At 37.1% G+C, this 14,536-nt stretch overlaps 1 protein-coding gene and 1 long non-coding RNA gene across 3 annotated transcripts in view; one reads left to right on the top strand and one right to left on the bottom strand.

The window, feature by feature from the left end:
- LOC128080619 (sulfotransferase 1 family member D1-like) overlaps positions 1 to 14,536 on the bottom strand; it is a 948,073-nt gene that overhangs the window by 137,275 nt on the left and 796,262 nt on the right. The window lies entirely within an intron of this gene.
- Positions 5,018 to 14,536, top strand: part of LOC128080626 (uncharacterized) — a 60,639-nt gene continuing 51,120 nt past the window's right edge. For both annotated transcript variants that reach the window (XR_008206813.1, XR_008206814.1), the window contains exons 1-2: positions 5,018 to 5,116; positions 5,365 to 5,424. This is a non-coding gene — a long non-coding RNA (uncharacterized LOC128080626). The remainder of the gene's footprint in view (positions 5,117 to 5,364; positions 5,425 to 14,536) is intronic.

The following is a 14,536-nucleotide window of genomic DNA, read 5'->3' as shown; positions in this document are numbered from 1 at the left end:
GTACTAAAAGTATTTTTGTTGCTTGCATTTTTTTTAATGATTCCTTCATTTAAAGAATCATGAGTGCCTTTTGAAACAGATTTATACAGCTCAATGCAGTGACTGACTATATAGTATGATGACATCTTCCATTACAGACCTGAGATCAAGTCTGCATGTATGGAAACTCAGAAAAGCAAATAAAAAGGAAGTTATTCTATTTTCTAAGCAGAGGAACTAAGAGGAACTTCTACTACTAAGAACTTCTCTGGTGGTTTGGAAAAGTTTAGAAGCTCTCTTGAGTAGAAGTTGTGAAACATGTTTAGTAAAATATTCAGAACACACACATTTCAAGGTTATGAAGATTGTTACTACTGAGAAGATCAATTCTGGGCAGGTATTCAAGAATTCTGTCACAAGAACTGTTAGTAACAAAATTAATAATTAACAAGGTGAATGGCTACCATATCTATTTGAAATATTACTATACCATTGAAAGAAATAGATAAGAACTTTCCTCTGAGAGGACCGTGTGATTTAGCTGAGAGTGAGACCTCATGATCCAAGTACCTTACCTCAGAGTAACACTTAGAGCTACCCCTACTAATTTTGTATCTTTTTATTCTCTTGGAACTCTAATGATTCTACCACAAATACATTTAAAAAGTAGAATTTATTTTGAGTAAAAGGAAATTATTTTTCCATTTTCTGGGGAGGAGAACAGAGTCATGAAAATGCTTATGCACATTTTTTTTCTGTTTCAGATGAACAGTGGTAAAAATAAGTTAATTATTTTCCCTTACTGAACTTTTTTTTTGTGTTTTTCCTCTTCCTAAAATATTTTAGATTGTTAGCATTCCAGATGTCAATATTATCTGTATAGGAATTTCAATCTGTTATCCAGTTTAGTTTTTCTTACCATTCACCTACACTTTTGGTATTATAAGGAAACTGTGACTTGCAGTAATATAGAGACAGTAGTTCTGTTACATAGTTTTCATATTCAAGGAAACATTTTGTTAATCTCTAGAAAAGGCTCCTGACATAATATTACGCCTCCCCTCCTTCATAAGCTGTGATGCCTCTGAACATATCTGATACTTTCAACTAGAAGAGAGGTATAATACGGTATTATTTTAGTGTCTAGATTCCCCAAGACATGTGGGTTTTGGAAATGGCAATGATAGTGGTTTGAGACTGAATGCTTTGGTCTGCTTTAAATGTGTGTGATTTCCATTTAGACATACAGCTAAAACAAAAGAGCACTGAAATCTTAATCAGTGACTTTTCCCCTGTGACAACAGCTGCATTACTTCAACTCCTCTCCTTCTGTAGGAATCTCCCTAGGATGCCAGGATACCCTGCCGGTTGTACAAAAACCACAGGCACATTGTCTGCTGCATTAAGAAACAAATAATATGTCATTGACTGCAGTTTTAGTCTTTTGATTGACATCTGAAACTGCAGTTATTGTCAAACAAGTAAGTAACTGAAACCAGTAGCAATTTATTCTCCAAGTGCATGAGAGAGAGCCTATGAATCTACTACTGTGTTTATAAAGAAAGGCTTATTTGTCTAAATATAAATATCAATGGAATTTTTGTGTGTGTGTATTTACATCTTACTGTGACAGCTACCTTATTTTTATGCATGTGGGAACGAAGTGATATTTAATTACTTTACAGTTCTCTTTAAGTGATCAAGGCATAGTAGAGCCAGGGATAAGGATCTTTTTTTTCCTTTTTTTTTTTTTTTTCTCTGAGCTGTATTTTCCTCACCAAATAGAAATATAAACCTGGGCTCAGCCATATTATTCTAGCCTGAATGCAACTTTGTGTTTATGGCTCTGTATCATACTGGATTTGGCAAAACAGCTTCTCAGAATTTCTTCTCTTCAGAATTGTTCAATAGTAAGCATAGTTTAATGTTCTACTTGAGACATTGAAACCTGGATAGACTTTTGAGTCTCTCTTGCACATACAAAACCAAATATGTATGAGAGGAAAGAGCTAGTAGATGAGGGAGAAAGGTGTGACTAGCAGTAACAGATAATATATATTATATTACATAATCTATTGAAAACATGCTGAGTTTGTATTGAGGGTATAAATTAGCTAGCTGTAGTCTTCGTGATGAGGGTGGCTATGGGGCATGAAAGCATAGGGGAACAGGTCCAGGTATTGCCTCACGGACCCTTTAAGTCTTCTAGTAAATCTCTTTTCCGCAGGATGTAATTAAGGTGCTTTTGGTATGATGTTGGGGTGATATTCCTGCAGAAACTTGGCTGAATCTGAAGGGCATTCCTACGTTGGGCTTAGGATTTTCAGTTTCTGGAAACTTTGAAACTTTCTTTCAAAGAGGAGATGTGGTCAGCTCTGTAAGCCAGCCAACTGGCGAATGCAGTAGTTGCTTCCCACAGTGACCTGGGCTTTGTGATGCTTCCTGTTGCATTGGATGTGAGGCTCCCTTAGGGAAATACTTAGAGCCTGGACTGCTACTCAAATACTTGGCCAGTATTTCTGTGTTGCTATTTGTTATGATGCACATGGCATCTTTCTCATCTTTCCAATCCAGCATGAGATGAAGATCTGTAAATCATTGTTCTGAAGGAGATTAGGTGATGCTAGATCTGTACAGTTATACCTTGATCTACATGAGTACAGATATTGAAATGAACTGGCACGTCACTTATGGTATAATCTCCCAAGAAATGTTTATTAATTGTAATCTATAAGTAAGATTCACTTATGCTTAGTAAGTTAGAGGCATATTGTAAAGTGGATTTAAGAAATCAATTTTTGTTCTTTGTGATGAGGGGAAGAAACCTGGCTGTCACATGGAGCCTGGTGCTGTATTTTTAAGCATTTTCTTTCTTTAAGCTTCTTTGTGAAACAAGATGAAGCAAAATTAAAAATAATAATAATAATAAAAAAATTCTCACTTTAGATCTCAGAGTACTTCCAGACTCTTTATCTGTGGGGATAGTCTTCATGCTACTTGTGTAAATCAGAAGTTCTTTAGCTGAAAGTGACACATCACTGGTAAAAACTATTAATACTCTCTGCTTTCTTGCCTTCAGTGATTCTCTATATTCAGTGGTTAAGTCTAGTCGTACTTGAATGTATGGTAATCACACTCTTTTATTACACTTTTATTTAAAGAGCCGTGACATTCATAGAACTCCTATTCATGTCATCTTGTTGGAATCAAACCCTTCATGCAATAACACTACAGTGTTGTTGAGAAATGTTTTCCCTTCTAATGGCAGAGTGTGAGGGAGAGTTAGAAATGCATATGGAAGAAGGAAAAAAAATGTATGTGGAGACAAATGTAGGATGAAACTAAAAACATATGGTGTTAGAGAGTGAGAAGTACAACAGTGGATTGCTAACAAGAAAGGACTGATCTAGACATGCAGGTAATTGAAGACAGACAAAAGGATGGTTTTAAACACAGTTTTATTAGGTTAATAGACCAGGCAAATTTCCGATAGGTCCAACATAGTGTTACAGGATTCTTACCACATAACTCATAAATCAGGATAGGCCTTCTTTAGCTTACCCACAGGATTTTGCCTGTAACTTGAGCCAAAAACCGGAACATAAAGATTATGGCCTAAAATAGTACAAAACCTAATTTTGTTGCTTGACTGAAGTTGTACTCAAGTTGTACTTCAAACTGCAGCCACAGTGGAAAGTACAGGTAGTGGAAAAACATAGTAACAGATGAGAAAATTTCAGGTAATGGTATTTTTATTTCACCTCTACATGTATGTTGTTGGAACAAAATCTGGTAGCAGGTTAAAAAAAAAAAAAAAGTGAAAAATAAACTCAGCTATGCTTAAGTGGTGTTAGGCTGATGATTTCAGTAAAAAAGACAATGGTTGATTAAACATGTAACTCATGGATTTCAGAAATATAATAATTAAGAGATAAACCCGACTTTCTGCTCCTTTCTGCTATGCTGACATTAAAAGGGATGTGCATCAGAAACCAACAATTGAGTAGGTGGAAGGGTTAAAGCAACTTGGAGATATTAATGGAGATGTTGCAGGCTGAGGTGTTCTGAAACTGAATGTCTTGCTAGGAAAGAAGTGTGTTTGCTTACAGTTCCTATGGATTTATGTGGAGTTTTAAAAATATTGTATGCTGACTCTTCAGAACCCCAACTTGTGATGATGGAGTTTATTAAAATATGAATGATAGTTCAGCAAGTTGGATCACTGGAGGTCATTCCACTTTGGTATGATAAAGGTTAGGAAAGACTGAAACCAAGGCTTTCCAAATACTTAAATCTCATTACTTCTGTAGTCTCAAAACCCATGAGGAAAATCTCCTATTTCCTTTACTTCTGATAAGGTGCATGTGTGTATATATATATAAATTATCCTGGATGCCCTTTAAGTTGAAATTAAAATAGTTAAATTCAGGTTAGTGAAATAAGCCATCATTATCATTTACACAGTTCATAGAATATCCGTAGAATGGCTTGTGTTGGAAGGGGACCTCAAGGATCAATTTCCAATCCCACTGCCCTGAGTAGAGTTGACAGCTGCTAGATCAAGCACTAGATCAAGTTGCCCGTGGCCCCATCTATCCTTGCCTTGAACATGTTCAGGGATGGGGCATCCACAACCCCCTCTGGGCAACCTTTTTCAGCATCTCACTATCCTCTCAGTGGAATACTTGTCCCCAACATGTGATCTAAATATTCCCTCCTGTTTATTATCTCCCTTTAAATATTGAAAGGTCACAATGAGGTCTCCCCACAGCCTTCTCCAATCTGAACACACCCAGCTCCTTCAACCTGTCTTCAAAGGAGAAGGGCTGCAGCTCTCTGATCATCTTCATAGCCCTCCTTTAGACCCTCTCCAAAAGCTCCACATTTTTGCTGTGTTATGGGCCTGTAGGGGAACTGTTAGGTCATCACTTGAACTAGTGATTGAGTACCTGGTGAAGAGGTATGGCTGGTCCAGGGAGCAGAGGCAAATTGTTTGCACCTGTGCTCCCTATGGTCCCAAGCTAGAACCACCCTTGGCTAATATGAGTGCCAGCCACTGAAGGGAGCACATCTCTTGAACCTGGGCTGCTCCTTGAGAAGGAGTGCTGCGTAGCTAGAGAGCCCCTTCACCAGTTGGGTAAGTTCCATTCTTCTTTCTATATATGACTATTGGCCTACCTGCAAATAATTTATTTGGTATCACCAAGAACCTCTTAGAAGCAAGCATTTACATTGTTGTTACATTAAATGTTATTTGTCATGCTTAAGATGCAATTCCTAGTGAGGTTACTGTTCAAGAAAATGTGAGGAACTTCAACCTGCGTGACTGGGAAATGGTTTGGTCTTTCCAAATAACTATAGCAGTCATTTTTGTTTTTTTTTCAGGACAAATGGAACTGGATAGGAGCTGAACTGAAAGAAAAGAGTACATCAGAGGAAATGCAAGTAAAATAAATTTTGTCTCCCTGTTTGAAATGTTAAATGCAAAGGTCAAAGTCTAGGTAACGCCTACTGTGTCTGTGGTAGTCACTAGTATAAAGACTGTTTTACAGGGAAATTAAGTGTTATCAAGATTATTTTGTCTTTTTCTTTAAAAAGTATTTCTGAATTCCTCTTTGATTCATGTATGTGTGTGTGTGTATGATTTTATATATATGGTTTTCCTTTTTCTGGGGTGAAGAAGTAATGTTTAGCAAATAAGGGTTTCTTTCCAGTTTCCCTCCAAAACAGAAAGGAACTGCTGCAGGTGAGCTAATGGGTTCATTTTCAGTATCTACTGTGTTAGTGGCAAGAGGGTTTATATGTTTAGTTTTCTAATCCTTACGGGCTATAAAATCCTAATTCATTGCTCATAATCTCAGAATAGTAAAGTATGTGGGATCCTGAAAACTCAGAAAATTGTTTCTGGTATGAATGGCGGAAAGAATATTGATTAGGTGTTGGAAGATGAGAAGTAAGTTACTCTGTGTGACTTCAAGTTAAGCTTTAGTTGTTGGAAATTCCTCTTTCAATTATAAACATATGAAAGATTAATTTTTACAGAGAGCTTCAGAGTTCACTGTTAATTTTGTTTGTATGCAGCAAACTTTCCCAGAAACTTTGAAGCTAATGTTACATGTGGTAGTTCTATGAAGAACTATTGCCATTCAGTTCAATTGTTTGCAGTATTGCTTTGAAGTGATTGGTCCATGTTCATCCTGACTAAAAAACTGATGAGGGCTATTAAGTGATGAATATGGCAGCTAGTTATTCTATAGGCCTTCTAAGGAATTGTGACAGATGGAAAAGTATGCTGCTAACATGGTTTAACAAGTGTCTGAATCAGAGTGTGGAAAATAAGACTTTACAGTTGTGAATGTGTATGGTATTGATGCCTACAGTTCTGCTGGATGTAGATTTGAGAAGACTTCACTTAATTCCCAGTTCCTTATTCTACTAAGTTTTCTAAATATTCTCAAAACCATTGTCTAATATTTAATCTCTTTCACACAGCTTGGAATTTGCTTGAAGCAGTGAACATTTGAGTTACAACTCCCTTATATGTGTTGCTCTGTCTTTTCCCTTTGATCTGAAATTAGGTAAATCTGATAAAAACAGAGTAAATCTGTTGTTTTTGAAGTAATGTAAAAGCTGTCTGTTTCTAGAATACTAATAATTAGAAAAGATTCTTTTGGTAGGGGGGGCTGAGGATACAGGCATGAAACCTTCTTCATTTTTTTTTTTTTAGTAAGGTCCAGAATTTGTGTGTTTTAATTTGAGGTAACTTACATTACTTTTTAATTCCTTTCCCTTCTGCCCTCTCTCCCCCTCCCCCCCCCCCCCCCCCCCCCCCCTTTTATTTTTTTCTTGCAAAACCTTTTAGATTACTTGGTTTTATTCCAATGTACTTTTACTACTTACGAATAAATGTATTGTTAAGAAGCTAATGTAGAAGGAGAAAAAAGATGAGTATGCATCAGTTGTAGTAAATCAATGGTCTAGTATGCTCTCTGATTTAGAAAGTATTCGAATTTGTGAAAGGACCTATCTAAGTTTGCTGTCATCCATAGCTGATCCTAGGTATGAGAAAGCAGAGCAGCCATTAAGTAGATTGTACTGCTGCACTGAGTATAGTTAAAGTACTTGTCAATTAGTCTTTGACTGTTTGGCTGTATTCCATCCCAATATGCTATTCAATTGTTTGTGAATAGACCCAGTGTTTTTACCTGCAGAGATTTCTTTCCTTGGCTCTTGCAAGTATTCATGATTTCTTTTTTTTTTTTTTTTTTTTTTCCATGAAATGTAGCTTCCTGCCATCTGCTTCAAATCAGATTTCTTCTTAACATTTTCATCTATGCCCTCCTGTCCTGTTGCGTGTATTAAACTGGAAATAATTCTTCAATAGTCATCCATATCGTGTAGGATTTTGTGTACTTTTTATAAACCCCATCTGGATTTGATACTGCTGTAGAGAGGCAGGATGCTTTGTTTCTTGACAAAGTTGACCAAAAGCAGTCAGGAAGGCATCCATAGGCCCTTCTTCCTTTCAAACTTGCTGTAGTGCTGTGCCTGTGTCTACAATTTTTGCTTTGTAGGCTCTTTAAAAGTCAAAAATCCACAACCACAAAAGGCTTGAATAGTCTAGCTAGCTCAGGAAGAGATTTCAATAACGTTGATGCAGACTCTCATTTATATATTCTGCAGAGCTGAGCAGGCAGTTTGCCAGAGAAACAAATTAACATTATTTAACATTTCTGAAACTTTTAATTAATCTTGTTTTAGGCTTTCAGGCAAACTGGAGCATATATTCCCATCTCCTGTTTAAGAATGTTCTTGGCCTCTAGATGAGTTTTCCTAAATGTTCCCAACTCTAATAATGTCGTCCAAACGAGCTGTGCAAAACATGGTATGTTTTGTTCTCAAGGCTTCATGTGCAACTATTTTCCCTTCAGTCCAAATGAGTCTACACCCCATGATTTTTGAGTTTCAAGTTCAATTTAAAGAAAAAAGAAAGTTGCTGTTTCACAGGGTTTTACGTCATTTCCATAAACTGGCCCTCTAAAGATGTGTGAATCTTAGCTCACCTTTTTTAAAAGGTTTTGTATTTGTAAAGAAATTCAAAAGAGGTACATTGTATAGTTTATGACTTCATTGTAGGCATTTTTTTACAACTGTAATCTTTCCTTCTGAATGTTACATTATAGCTGTTGCTCCCGCTATATAGTTAAGGTAACAAAACGGTTTCTCTTGTAAAGCCCTATTTGCAGTTGGCTTGTGAAATGTTCAGCTTAGCAAATGGATTGTTCTGTATTATGGATTGTGGCCAAATATACTTTTTTTTTTTTTTTTTGGAAGGCTTGAGCAAAATCAGTTCAATCACTTGTATGAGAATGAGGAAAAAGCAAGTCCAACGTCTAGAGCAACTAAGCTAGCTTTACAGGGAAATATTTCACACTCTAAGAAGTATATTGGTATGTTTCTGATTCAGTTATAAGCCAAATGTAGGCAAACATGCAAATGCACCTGTGGAGAGAGTGAATCAAGAAGCTCCAACTTTTTCTGGGATTTTATTAATCTTTAATCAATGTATAACACTGAAGGAGGTGCTCCTCATCTTACACCCTTCGGCAAAGTCATGCACTGCTTAAGGAAGGTGCAGGAAACAATTAATATACAATTGTTTTGGTAAGAATGTGAAAGACAGGGAAAGCCAAATAAAAACATTTGAAGCCCTTCACAGTCTTGCCCCATTCTCAGCATGGATTTGTGGGGTGTAGCAGAACCAGTTCATAAGCTTTTATTTTTTTTTCCTGCAGAATATGTCATTGTTTTTATAATAGGTAGCTACAACCAAATTAACTGAAATTTGATTTCAACATAGTGAATTGCTTGATAGAAGCCTGCTTGTGGGAGAATATAGGCAGCTTTTGAATGTGTGTTGGACACTGAATGGGTTTGATTTCACCAGTTTCATTATGCTGTTGTGTGCTTTTTCATTGCACTTCTGTGAAATCTGTTTTCCTGCATCTGTCTTCATGTGGACACACTTCTGCTCTTGTTCCTTTCATTGTTTAGTCTTTTATAATTCTCTGCAACTGCCTAATTATGGTAGATAATTATGGATTCAATGTTATTTATGAAGAGTACACACATTCTGTGGGAACTCTAAGTGAGGGAAACTTCATATACCTGGAATTTGATGTGCCTTGTTGAGCATCTCAATTTTGTGAAGTTTTTTTTCTTTCATATATGCTTCTGACATGACACACCCATATCTGCACCACGTTGAGATGATGCATTCCTCAATGTAGATATGCACCTAAAGGAGGTCTATGCATAAAGATGACTTCACACAATTGTGGCAGAAACAATGAGTTGCTTTCTCTGGAAAGTGTTGCTTACTGTTACAGTTTTTTTTCACTTTGTATCGAGAAACAGCGTTGTTGAAGGAGCTTCTTTAGTGCGTTCCATTTGTGTTTTTGTGGTTCCTCAGATGATGTATTTTGAGAACTAGGAACATATAAGTTAATTTGCTGAAAAGACATTGTTAAAAACAAAACAACAACAACAAAAAATCAAACATGGGAAATATTCTAGTACTTTTCTGCCAAGGAATATCCAGTGAGATATCATACTGAAACTCTTGATTGTGATTTGGCTCACAGATAAGACTGTAATATCTTATAGCAAAATACAGTGTTGGGAAATAAACTATTTCCAGAAGAAGGATTGCATTTTTTTATTGTTTTAATACATGTTTTTTAGAAGTGGCTATTTATTGTTTAAAAAATTAGAAGGCCGTTAAGGTTTTCTTGGCTGATTCATGTGAAAATTTATCTATTAAGGAGCTAGTGATGAAACGTAGGACTTTTTACTGGCTAAGCTGATGCCAGTCTGATCAATGTTCTAGAGCATAGGCATGTTTGAAATGAAGCTTCGGGATGGCCAACTTGTGTACAAACACTGCTGACTTTCATAAAGAATAATAAATTTATGCTATTTGTTCAGATGGACTTTTCAGTCCATTTATAAATGAAACATCTGAGAGCATATAGATCTTTTTCATTAAACTTTCAAATTATTCGTGATGAACTGAAACTTCTTCCAGAAATTTTGTGAGTACTCCTAGTATTAAGGGACCTCAAGACAGCAACCTCCTGTTCTTTTGCTTTAAAATCCCGAACCAAGAATGTTTACAGCATTCAAGTGACTAACATAGTGGGCTTGTGGTACTAATTCAGTTTCACTGGAACAGTTATTGTTTATGTTGTGGTGATGGTAGAATATATTATATATGTCTCCATTCAGTGGATGAGATAAATGGCTCCAGCTTGGCCCTCAAATATAAACCATCCTGATTTTAGAGGAGCCCTGTAGAACAGGAATGCACACCTCATTTTAGGTCAAAGAATTTCTAAGTAATGTGTCCAATACACCTGCAGAAAATTAAAGCTGTTACACCCCTTGTACACAACATTTTCAAGAGGTAATTACAGTCAGTGGGTAACATAATACAGCTCCTATTAGGGGGAACGTGTGGAGTGAAAATTGAATAGGCATCTTGTCAGGAATGCCTTGGAGAATTAATAGGGCTGTCAAAAGCTGTAATAGGGGTGCTTTCTCCTATTTTGTGTGCTACTATTCTCTCCATACCTTTTCCAGTTCATGATTATGCATTTGCTGTTCAATACAGCAGACAGACATGGGCTTCTTCCCTGTCACCGTCTCCCGCCAGCTGCTTTGTTTCTGCAGAGCTGGCTGCTTCCTTGAAAGGTTTCCACTTTTGTCCTTGGCCTGCCTGACTTCTTTTCCTCAGATTCCTGGTTGCTGTGCCAAGGGCTGGCGCGGAAGTCCCTTCTTTTCTGTGTGCTGCAAAGATGAAAGTGACAAAGTGAGTCTGATCAGTTCAGCATTGCACTTTATTCAGCTGCTCTTTTATCCTTCAGGGAACTTCCTCTGTGGAGATGGAGCTGCAAGTTAATCTTTCTGACTTTGTTCTGGCATTTGAGCCACAAATATCCAGTTTCCTCTCTTATTGTCTGATGCTTTGTTTATGTCTCTCTGCTACAGAAATAGAGCAAACTGTCTTTGTGTTAACATTGTCTGCATGCTCTAACCACTGAATGATGATGAGGTTCCGGTCCAGGGTTGTGCTGGTATTTCCTTTTTTCCACCTAATTCTGAAGAGCAGTGCCAAGTGGCTGAGTTGTGTTCCTGCACATCCGTAGTACCTGTGTACTACTGGTTTGTAGCTATCTAGTTCTGATGTTTGTCAGGTAAGCAAAGTGCGGGATGTGCTGGCAGTCAGTGGAGCTGCTGGAGCCTCGGATTATGCTCAGAGAGGCAGATGGTGCCTCAGCCAATGTTGCACTGCAATGGCGATGTCTTGCGTGAGGCCTTCTGTGCTGCGTTGGCTGCACTCCAGAGCAGTTCATTGTAATTGCTTACATTTCTGTTTGTTTGAGTGTTAAAGCCTATTTAAACGCAAACTGAAATCTCTAGCTAGCAGCAGTGGTCGTAAGTTTCACTGAAACACTTCAAGATGCAGCAATCTTGTAGAAGGGCTTATCCATTAATTCATGCATGTTTTCAGGAGCTCTGTTGCAGAGCTAATTGTCAGATGGCAGTCTCGCCAAGCAAGTATAGTTCAAATTGTCCCCAAGCTTCCCAAGAGGGAAACTTCAAATGCTACAAAAATACCTCAGGTTTTGTCCCTCTTGCTGTGAGTAATACAATTTTGCAATGTAATGTGTAGAGGCATATGTTGATTGCATTTGGAGGTAGGTGAAATTAAGGATCCATGACTGCCAAAGTGAAAATGTAGCAACCCCATGATTACTGCTTCCCTTTTGGCTTTTTCCCTTCCCTTCTCTCTCCTCTGCAAATACATAATGAATTCATCTTAAGAGGTGATGAGAGGGAGTCTTTGTGCACACAGTGCTTTTTGCATTATTGGACCAGTATTATGGCAAGCTGTGATCTTCCTTTAGGCAGCACTGAATGTTGGAATGGTCTAAATGTCTGCTGTTGCTGGTTGAGAAAGAATTCAAGTCAGTAAAATATCTGCAGTGCTTCGAACTGTCTCAAAATGCAGTTTGTTCAACTGATAGCAGTGACTCTGGATAATTGACATTGTAGAGTTCTGTTCAATAATGACTACATAAAATCTTTTTTACTGGTGAGCAAAAAATTCTTTTTGCCAAACCAGCCTTGTGATCTAAGAATGGAATTAGAAAGCCAGATGTTGCATTTTTCTGCATGTTGTTCTTGCTAGTAACCACCATTTTACACCTACTGTAAAGGTATGTGGAATGCATTTTAGTACGTATGGTAGCCCTATAACAAGTAAGATGCAGCTAGAACAAATAGGTTTTTAACAAAGAAATTGAATAAATGATAACACTGCACAGTTATATTTTACTGCGTAATTCTCCCCACAAAAATTCTGAGCCGCTTTGATCCAGGTCTTGACTTCTCCTATGAACTGCTTCCATGGGAAATTAGAGATGCAGACATTTAATATGCTTGTAATTCAGCATTTCCTTTTAAATAGTGCTTTAAAGATCAAAAGAGCTGTGATCCTGTGTCATCTATATTTTATGGAATGAGAAACTTACTGTCCTTACACTGCTCTAATTGTCTGCTTTTCCTGTCCTCTTCCTGCCCTTGCTTTATTTCAATGCAACTGTACTCATATTTAATTTAGGTGGTAAAGTAACTTGCATAGCTTTCTTTGGCCAAGTACTCTCGGTACAAGTAAATGTGATAAGTATCAGCCAAAGCCTGCAAGCTGGGTTGGCAATTTTAGTACAAATCTGAATGTTCCTCAGATTCCAGGAAGGCTTGGGAAATCAGTTTAGGAATTTTATCTGCTGTTCTATGTGATGTTTTGGATCTTTGTGAGTCACTTTCTTTCTCGAAGTGGCCAAACAGCATTTCAAGAGTCCTTCTGTACTGTCTAGAGTGGATTAATAACATTTTTTTAAATTCTCTATGCTTTATTTATGCTTTAATATATAGACTCAAGAAGATATACTTAAAGTTTTGACATTTCAGTTACTTACAATTGTGAGGATACCACTGAAATTTTTCAGTCTGCTAAGCTGACACTTGCTGAAAAAGTAATATTAAGAGTCTACTGCGTGATCCCACTGTGATAGCTGCTCATGAATATTTTCTTGTAACTGAAAGGCTACCATTCAATAACATTCAGAACTTCTGACCTATGGGCAGGTTTAAAATTAACTTGAAGTAAAGACCCAAGTTCACAGAAATTTTTGAATGGTTGAATTTTTTTTCCTGTGTGTTGAGCACAGGAAAATATACTTAACAAGTTATAACTGCTTTTTTCCTCTAGTTGGTCTTAGAGTAGCAAGGCAGAAGGGAAGCTGCCTGAGACTGGCTCCTGTGGCTTCCTTGGTCTCCAGCAACTTGTGACATCTTGTTCTTGTGACTGGATTGCTGACATCAGAGGTTCCTCACTGCTCATCTTATCATTTATATAACTGCTGAAAGTGGCTGTTCCACAGCAATACTTCCAGAATCTTTGCTTTATCTTTGGTTATTTCTGCTTCGTCAGTTTTTTTAAAAAGATAGAGGTGTAGTCTTCAGCAGAATGAGACGTGTTTTTGAAGGACTGTCATACAAATTATAATGAACCATAAAATATAACAACCTTGACAAGAAATCACTGCTGGCTATGACAACTTTCCTCCTTGGATCATAGACAGGTGCTATCTTAATGGAAACTCCAAAAGTGAGGGGAGATTGGAGAGTTATTTCAGCATTTAATGTAAGAACCAAATGACTGCTGCTCAGTGCAGCTTCAGGAGTTGGAAAAATGAAAGCAATCCCAGTAGCAGAATTAGTGGGCAAAGAAAATGCCTGATAAAATAAATGCTATTACATAGTTCTGCAATTTTCCATGTGTACTCAGAATTTTGTGGACATTATTTGTTGTTCTTTGTACAGACACCTGTTCCTGAGCTTTCCAGTACAGTGCAGGAGCAAAGCAAGTTTTGATAAACAGAAATATCAGGGATACACTATATAAACCATTTGAGTTAAGGATGTCTTAATTACTTCTACAGGATATGTGAAAATAGAAGTTTTTTTAATCAAGGTCTGATTTGCATTTCACAGTTGAGACTTTATGACTCTGTTCTGGTCATTTATCTTAGCACTGAGAAAATGTAATTCCAAGTAACATGGAAGGTCCAAAATGAATTCTAGAAAGTAAGGGAAGGGCTAAAGATGATGATTACTGGTTGTGTTTCATTTGTGGTTTGCCAGCCTTGGTACTTGCCATGTTGCTTCTCTTTTCTGGTTCTGAGCAGCTTTCAGAATAATATACAAGCTTCTTTTTATATGCATATTTGTGTGTTTGTGTGTGTTTATATATATATGTATGTGTCCATAGTCAGGAAACAGAAATGTCTCCTGGCAAAACACATTAACTTTTCTTAAGTTACTGCATTTCTTGTTTTTGTTTGTTTTAAAGGCTGTTTTACCTGAGTGGTGTGCTGGCTGCTCATGATGTACTTTTTCATTGTTGTTTTTAAAATAAGAGGTATGAAGA

The sequence above is a fragment of the Tympanuchus pallidicinctus genome, unplaced genomic scaffold (genome assembly GCF_026119805.1).
Source record: "Tympanuchus pallidicinctus isolate F22 unplaced genomic scaffold, pur_lepc_1.0 scaffold2, whole genome shotgun sequence".
In the NCBI taxonomy this organism is placed as follows: domain Eukaryota; kingdom Metazoa; phylum Chordata; class Aves; order Galliformes; family Phasianidae; genus Tympanuchus; species Tympanuchus pallidicinctus.
This window is presented reverse-complemented; position numbering and strand designations above follow the sequence as displayed.